The sequence below is a fragment of the Bidens hawaiensis genome, unplaced genomic scaffold, assembly GCF_021521415.1.
Source record: "Bidens hawaiensis isolate Kalapana, Puna unplaced genomic scaffold, B.hawaiensis_p1.1 tig00064691_1, whole genome shotgun sequence".
Taxonomy (NCBI): Eukaryota; Viridiplantae; Streptophyta; class Magnoliopsida; order Asterales; family Asteraceae; genus Bidens; species Bidens hawaiensis.
The window spans coordinates 12,702-21,226 of record NW_027501536.1 but is presented as its reverse complement, the minus strand read 5'-3'; the positions used below and the strand labels follow the sequence as shown (position 1 = coordinate 21,226).

The 8,525-nt window shown below is 45.7% G+C and overlaps 1 pseudogene; it reads left to right on the top strand.

Moving 5' to 3' along the window:
• Window positions 1-1,558: 1,558 nt before the first annotated feature.
• On the top strand, window positions 1,559-2,830 carry LOC143604300 (putative pentatricopeptide repeat-containing protein At3g25060, mitochondrial pseudogene; annotated as a pseudogene).
• Window positions 2,831-8,525: the final 5,695 nt, after the last annotated feature.

The following is an 8,525-nucleotide window of genomic DNA, read 5'->3' as shown; positions in this document are numbered from 1 at the left end:
ACAAATATCAAAAGTTTGATGTTCTTACTAGATATATTATTGCATCACGTAGGATGGCAAACTTACCAGATGATTTAAGATGGAAGTTAAACAATTTGTGTTCATCCGATTATTCGAGATTGAACCTGATATGACAAGCACATTGATCTGGTCAATTTTGTCAACCGACTTAGTTTGAGTTTGCATCTTAGACTTTCGACACACAACATGACCACTGATAAAATTGCATGTTCTATTTCTAATGATTTCAATAATGTATTACTGTTAGCGAAACAAGATCAGGCGATCAGCTAACAAAAGCGTTAAGTTAAAAAAAAAATAAGAGGAGAAAAAAACAAACAAATAAAACATCATTGTAAAAATCTCCTTATAAGTTCTTAGAGTTAACCAACTATGGTCCTTCTATTTTATCTATATTACACGTTTAGCCCATAAGTATAAAAATTTACACAAAGGTCCTCAATGCACATGAACCGAAATGGATATTGAGTGAGATTGTTACAGGTGATTATTAAGTGATTAATTTTACTAATCTATATCAAAATTGAAGCAGATTTTGAGAAATTATTAAAGGTGATTATAAGGTTTTATTTGCCTTCAAGAAGAATTCAGAATAATTTTAAAAATGTAATCTAAACATAAATGGACCGAGAAATTAATCGATTAAACTTCTTGTTGTAATCTTTTGATTGAATAACATTAGTTAAATTTGAATAACTACCCTGTTATTGCTTAATCTGTTAATGATCTTTTTTCTCTTTCGAGTCTTGTTATTCTAGCTTCGCTCATGTACAAGGGCGGAGCATAACTTTGGGTTTAGAAATGGGTTTTATAGCTTCAGTTCTCTTAATTTGAAAGTTTTTGGGTTTTTTCTTCTAGTATAAGATGAAAAGGAAGGAAAATGTGACTTATTATATTCTTAAAAATGATAAAATAAATAGGTGTTAACTGAAAACACGAATTTACACGCTCACACAATTATCCATCACCCCTTCCCATATAATAAGTTACTAGAAAATTTATTATACTCTTGAAAATGAAAAAATAAGTGGCTTCAAAGTTTGATTTTCAATTTGTATTATTGGTTATGCATTTACTTGATTATTAATTATTTCATTAGTTTGATTATGATGTATATAGGATAGTTTAGTGAATTAGCCTTAATTATGTCATATGATTTCTTTTGTCATTGATTTCTAAAAACTGTTTTTTTTTCTTCTTGGCAGTGATTTTTAACAATGAGATTATTGACACGAACACAGACATAAAAATAATCATGTTTTGATTGCCAAGCTCACTTAAATACATCAAACAAGTTGACATGTTATGTACACTTCATGGTTCATAAACATTCATATTATTAAACCATACATGAATGTTTTACCAAAAGAACATCAAATCCTTATTCCTCAGTTGTAAACACGCATCATCTGTCTCAAAGATCCATGCTTTACTGATAATAACCGGGTACATCACCAACAGCAGGTACACCACACAACTCATATCATCCTTTGCAAGAACTGGTAATATCAAACATGCCCACAAGGTGTTCGACCAAATGCCCAACAGAAAACTGGACCTTTGGAACGCCATAATAACCGCATACTCTCGTAACAATTGCCCCAATGAAGTAATTAGCCTTTACCATGAACTTAATTTGACTGAAATTAAACCTGACAGCTCCACTTTTACACTGGCAATAAAAGCCTGCACAAGTTTAATGAACTTGGATTTGGGAGAAAAGATACGAAAGCGTGCGGTCGAGTGCGGGTATAAGGACGACGTGTTTGTCGCGTCTTCGGTGTTGAATTTATACGCGAAGGTTGTCGAAATGGATGATGCGTTGAAGGTGTTTGATGAAATGCCTAAACGAGACGTTGTGTCGTGGACTACGATGATTACGGGGTTTGCACAATGCGGGAGGGGTTGGGAAGCGATAGATATGTATCGGTTTATGCGAATGGAAAATATTGTGGGGGATAGAGTTGTGATATTGGGTTTGGTTCAGGCTTGTGCTAATGTTGTAAATGTAAAGTTAGGTCTTTCGGTTCATGCGTATGTTATACGAAGACGTCTTCTTGCAATGGATGTTGTTGTTCAAACTAGTTTAATAGATATGTATGCTAAAACTAGTAACATAGAGCTTGCGTCTCGAGTATTCAAAACAATGGATCACAAGAATATAGTTGCTTGCAGTGCCTTGATTTCTGGTTATGCGCAAAACGGGCTTGCTGGTAACGTGTTTGATTTATTAGTAAACACGCAAACTTTCGGGTTCAAACCGGATTTGGCTTCCATTGTTGGTGCACTTTTAGCTTGTTCACAAACCGTATCTTTAAAACTAGCTAAATCATTACACGGGTATGCGATAAAGACCGTAGCTTTTGATCAGATTCTAGGTACAGCGTTGATCGATGCATACTCGAAATGCGGTTCACTTTGTTACGGACGCTGCCTGTTTGATAAAATGGTTAAAAAAGATTTAATAATGTGGAACGCGATGATTGCTAGCTACGGGATACACGGGCATGGGAACGAAGCGCTAAAAGTTTTCTATTACATGTTAGAAGCAAAAACGAAACCGGACCATACAACTTTTGCTTCGTTGATGTCAGCGTTAAGTCATGCAGGGTTAGTACAAGAAGGAAGGTTATGGTTCAAACATATGGTTTATAAATATAACATTGAGCCGGGTGATAAACATTATGCGTGTATGGCTGATCTTTTGGCGCGTGGGGGGCACGTTGAAGAGGCTTATGATCTAGTTAAACTCGATGAAAACCGAACCAGGGTTAGCGTTTTGGGTTGCGCTTTTGTCTGGATGTTATAACCATGGAAAGTTTTTGATAGGGGAAATGGTGGTTAAGAAGATTTTGGAGTTGAACCCGGATGTTGATACTGGGGTTTATGCTTTGATTTCTAATTTTTATGCTAAGTGAAGAAACACTAGCCGGACCCCGGGCAGATTACTGGTAACCTGGGGGTTAGATAGATGTTTCCCACGAGGGGTTAGACCCTTGGAAGATGGTTCTTCTGATAACCTGCAAAACAGACACCGTGAGCTCGTCACTGAGAAGGGGGGGGTTCCTCCTTGTGACCACCCTCCGGCGTGAGAATCAGACTAGATTGCTCTTTAAATATAAAAGTATATTAAGAGATTGCTAGAGCAGATATCAGGTATAATATGATGATAATGTGATAAGATATGATAAGATGAGATGGTCATACCATTTGTGGTATTTATAGCCGAAGGTAGGTTTCCAAGGAGGTATGGCCGGCTGCAACAGTGTTCCTGTTCCACCAACAGTAGCCTACGCACGTGCCCTGCTGGTAGTTGGTGGGTAGGTAGCGGCTGATAGCGACCAGGCCTGCTGTATACTATTCCTGTTCCACCAACTGACGGCTACGCACGTGGTATGGCAGTAGTTGGTGAGTAGGCAGCGGCTAATAGTGACATACAGTGCAGGAGCATGCTGCTCGCCATACTGTTGTCAATAAGCTGTCGTATCTTTAGTCAGATCTTTTTCCCATACCTCGTCAGGTACAGTACAGAAGATCTTCCTGTATCGTACGGACTGGCTTATTTGGGCGGGAGTATTCCCCCTCCCGCCCTTGTGCGGGATTGTTCCCGGCTTCGCTCATTCCTTCAGGTGACACTGAGTGATTGAGAGCTAAGTGCCTTGTGCGTGTAGCCTTGCTGCGCGGGTGGCCTTCCCTGATGGCTTGTATCCGAGGCTGCGGGAACAGGCGGAGTCCTTCACCATCGGGAGGCATTTCCTGCGGGACCAGCTTGCGTACTGCGCGTAAGGACGTCACGTCTCTGAGCATGGTTGGTCCTGCGGATCCAGTTGGTTTCTGCGCAGACGTCCCTCTTCTAGGTGAGTCTTGCGGGTCCAACTGGGCTTTGCTGGGACCTACCTCTTCAAGTCCCCCCAGTCCAATGTTCTTCTCATGAGTGTTTAATAAAGTGAGGTGAACTTTTGGACTTAAGCAGAGGGTTTTGAAAAGGGTTTTTCTAAGGTTTTCCATGGGGATTCTTCCCGCGGAAGTCCTTGTCACTTGCAGAAATGCCCGAGTTTCCTGCTTGGTCTTTGGGTATGATGCGGGTAGGCTGTAATCTCCTCGCACGTCAGGAGCGTTGAGTCCCACTTGTGTGGATTCTCCATGAGGTTTTGGTGGGTTTGAACATAGTGATCAATTATGTTAAGACCACTAATTCCATCCTGGAGCTTCGAACAACGTAGTTCTCGACGTTCCCGCTATGCGGGGATGTTATTTCCGTTTCCGCAAGCATTGCCCAGAAGATCCTTCTTAGTTTCAATTCCCAGCGGAGCGCTAGGTATGTGAAGGGTTTTGCCTTAACACTGTACCTGCGCTCGTCTTACGGTTATTTTACTTCCAAGGTATTCCTGGCGTCAATTCCCTGCGGGTGCTAGGTTTGTGAAGGGTTTTGCCTTTACACTGTATCCGCACCCGTCTTATAGTTACTTGGTTGCCGAGGTACTTGGCTTCAATTCCCTGCGGGTGCTAGGTATGTGAAGGGTTTTGCCTTTACACTGTACCCGCATCCGTCTTACGGTTACTTGTTCGCCAAGGTTTTCTTGGCTTTAATTCCCTGCGGGTGTTAGGTATGTGAAGGGTTTTGCCTTTACACTCTACCCGCATCCGTCTTACGGTTACTTGTTCGCCAAGGTTTTCTTGGCTTTAATTCCATGCGGGTGCTAGGTATGTGAAGGGTTTTGCCTTTACACTGTACCCGCATCCGTCTTACTGTTACTTGTTTGCCAAGGTAAGGGGGGTATTTTCCCGCCTACTTTATGATCTTTTTGAATTTTGAAATTCGAAAGGTTGGTGAGGATAAGAACAGTCCAAACATCTGAAACGTCGTGCGACGGTTTCTTCTGACTGTGTCAGGACGTGCAGGAAGTTATGGTGACGTGACAGTACATGGTCATTTCAGACGCTTTTTCAGGCGCGTGGGCGCGATTTTTCGGGCGCGTGGCCGCGAAATTTCTGGCACGCGTACTTTTTACAGCTGTTGCCAGCTAGCTTTTTGCCACGCGTCATAGTTTCATTGCACCTTCGATTTCTCTCTCCTTCGCATTAAATTCACCGCATTAATTGCGATCACTATATAAAGGGGAAGAGGGTCATTTGTAATTCACATCTTCACTTCTCTTTCATCTCTAAGGCGATTTCTGGTGAATACTCTCTTATTCAGTTGAGCATTCCTCCGAAATCGTTTCTTCTTCCTTTGCAATATGTCTTCACATGATACTGAAGCTGTAGTCGATGATAAGAGTACTGCTGGCGAGTGCCAGTGTGCTCTGCCCGGCGATCAGTACCGGTATGTTGTTAGGAAGTTCATGCTCGATCCTCTCGAGCCTGAGTTTCCTGAACCCCATCAGACCGTGTACGATGCCCCCAGTGGCAAGATCGGGGTATATGCATCATTCTTTGTCTATGGGAATCTTAGGTTCCCATTGACAAAGTTTGTTTACCGTGTCCTGGAGAGGCACGGTGTGCATTTGACCGAGTTGCACCCCATGGCGATCGCCAAGATTCGCCACTTCGAGTGGGTGTGCCGGATTTTGGGCATTGAGCCCTATGTGGACCGCCTGATGACCTTCTATACTTGGAGGTGCATCCAGGGGTGGTACACCCTGACGACCCGGATCAAGGGTTTGAAGATTTGCGCCACCGAGCGCAGTCTCCGATCGTGGAAGCGGGAGTTCTTCTACATTTCTGCCCGCGCCGTCCCCATTGCCATGAAGTTTAAAAATGGCCAAGCCATTCCGAGCCACCACGCCACCAACTACCAGGAGGCGGAATGGTTTGCGAAGATATCCCGGGTCCAATCTCCGGTTTACCGGTTTGCGGAGTCCGGGATGGTGATGCTGGGGATGAGCCGGGTATGGAAGGAGGCGTCTCAGGTTCCCATCCTTCTCGAATACGGTTTGAACTCTACTCCTTATGGTATGTCTTAGTCTTTCTTGCTGATATGAGTTTGTCTTCTAACTGTTTCTTTTCTTTCAGAGGGGAACAATTTGGAGTCGCTCCTGTACCCGCGGGAAGCTGACGGTCCCGTGCGGGTGGGTACTCGTGCTCTTGACGAGAACGAGTTGCCCATCCTGGAGCAAACAGCGGATCGGTTTGTGGAGGTCTATCCGCTTGGCCACGAGATCCTGAGCCACCGGCGGCCAGGTAAGGCGTTATTCTCTCCTCCACCCCTCAGTGCTGTACCCGCTGCTATAATTCCTTACATGCTATCTTCTTCTGAGGAATCCGCAGATGGTCCTCCGTTAGTGCGGAAGAAAAGGGCTGCCGGCGGGAAAGGGAAGGAGAAGGCGGCCTCCACAGCCGATCCAGTGCTCCTATCTGACACTGAGTCAGATAGTGAAGAGGTGGCGGGGAACCCCGGTGGTGGGAAGACCATTGTTCCGGAGGCTACGACTGTTACCTCCGGAGAACCAATGACGACGACGGTGACCGGCATCAAGAGACCGGCTCCATCGGGTTCGTCCCCGCCCGTCCGTACGTTCAAGCTCAAGAAAACCCGTAAGTACAACTCTTGGCTTTTATCTTCGTAGTTTAATCTTCCAAGTCTTTTAACACTTTTCTTCTTTACGCAGGTGTGGATGTTGGCGCATTCCAGGGTGAGGGGCCGAGTACTGCCTCTCCGCCAATGACGGTAGGCTTGGTCAGCCTACCTGAGGCGTCGACCCAGGCGTCTGCGCCTGCTTCCGCTGGTTCAGTTGCTCATTCTGAGCCGACTGTTCCAGCCGAGATGACGTCACCGCCGGCTGTGAGTGCGATTTTTACAGCATCCTTCACAGAGCCGGCGGTTACTTTTGCCGCGGATTCTGCGGCAGCGACTGCGGCGGCTGCCACCATGCCCCCGCCACCGTCACCGACGGCCGGCCCATCAGGTACGCATGGGAGTACTCGCCAATCTTTGCCACCTTCCCATCTGCCTGACCTTTTGGATGGGTTTCCTTTGGGTTCAGGTGATGGGTTCGGCGGCTATCGGCCTGTTATAGACCCTACAGGTGCGTAGGGTTCCTTTGGCCCTTTTTCACTTTTATTTTTTATCATCTTTTCCTAACTGCTTTTTTGTTTTTTGCAGTGTCGGATTCCAATGAAGTGTATGTTCCGCGATGGAACATACGCCGAGGAACAACCCTTCGTACCCCTGTGGAGTGCGTGGAATGGGCTCGCCACGCTGCTCCCCATGGTGCGTTGGGGGAAGCCATGGCTAGCTACCAGGAGGGTAGGCTAACCAATGAGCTTCGGGTTCTCCAAGCCCGGATGCAGCCGCGCGTCGAGCTGCTTTGTCGTGAAAACGACAAGTTGAAAGCAGCTCGCGCCAAAAAAGTATCTCAAGCGCGGGCTCTTCGGGAGGAGAACCAAAAGTTGGCCGCAGCTGCTGCGGAGAAGGAGAAGGCCTTCAAGGCCCTCGAGGTTGAGGTTCAAGCGCGACTCGAGGCCCGCTCCAAGGCTGCCCAAGCTGTTAATGAACAGCTTCGGCTGGCTAAGGAGACTGCGAGGAAAGCAACCGAGAGGGCCACCAAGGCTGAAGCCGTTGCTGAGCCTTTACGCGTGGAGAACGAGGAGCTCAAGGCCAAATTAGAGGCTCTCCAACGTGCGCATGATGCCTTGGCGATGGAAGATGCCAAGAAGCTCCAGGAGATCTTGGACCAGAGGGGCGTGCTTGACCATACCGAGCGGAAGCTTAAGGGCGTCGAAGAGGCTGCCGCAAAGGAAGTGCTACTTGCCAACCTTAACAAAAGCGAAGCCGAACGCGCCTGCACCCAAGCTCAAGCCGCCCTTAAAGAAGCTCTGGTTGCCAAGGAATGGCTTCTTCGAGAAGCGTTGTCTCAGGTATGTCTATCTTCATGTCTTCACGCTTATCTTTGTAATTAGGGTGTTGACACTTGTATATTTTCTTATGTAGGTTGTGCATCGGGTCTTCTCAGAGACATCTTACGATGATGCAATGAGCGCAGCCCTCAACGCTTCTCACGAGGATGGGGAACGGGTCGGTTTCCTGCTTGGTCTAGGGTTTGTTGAGAAAGGCGTCCCGCCATCCAACTTCCCTTTGTACAATGTTGATACTGAAGCCATATATGACCAAGCAGTAAATCAATACGCCGCCTTCCCGCATCCAGTGGTGGAGAAGGTGAACCAAGTAGCTGCTGCTGATGATGGGTTAGCTATCCTTAAAGCCTTCCTCGAACCGCCCCGCTCTTCTGATGGAGCGGGTCCAAGTGGAAGCGGCCCTGAAGCTTGATCCTGAAGATCCCTTCCCATTGCTAGGATAGTCTTGTACAGATGTATTTTATTTTCTTTTCGTTGGCGGGTAGTTACCTGGCCATTCTTGTAACAATTCGTTTGTGAAATATTAATCTTTTTGCGTATAAGATTGTTATTTCCTTCTTTGGGTTTCTTGCTTTATAAACTTATGACTTGCATACTTAGTTTAAATTAGCAATTTTCCAAGTGTAGAATAAGTTAACCTGTTGAAC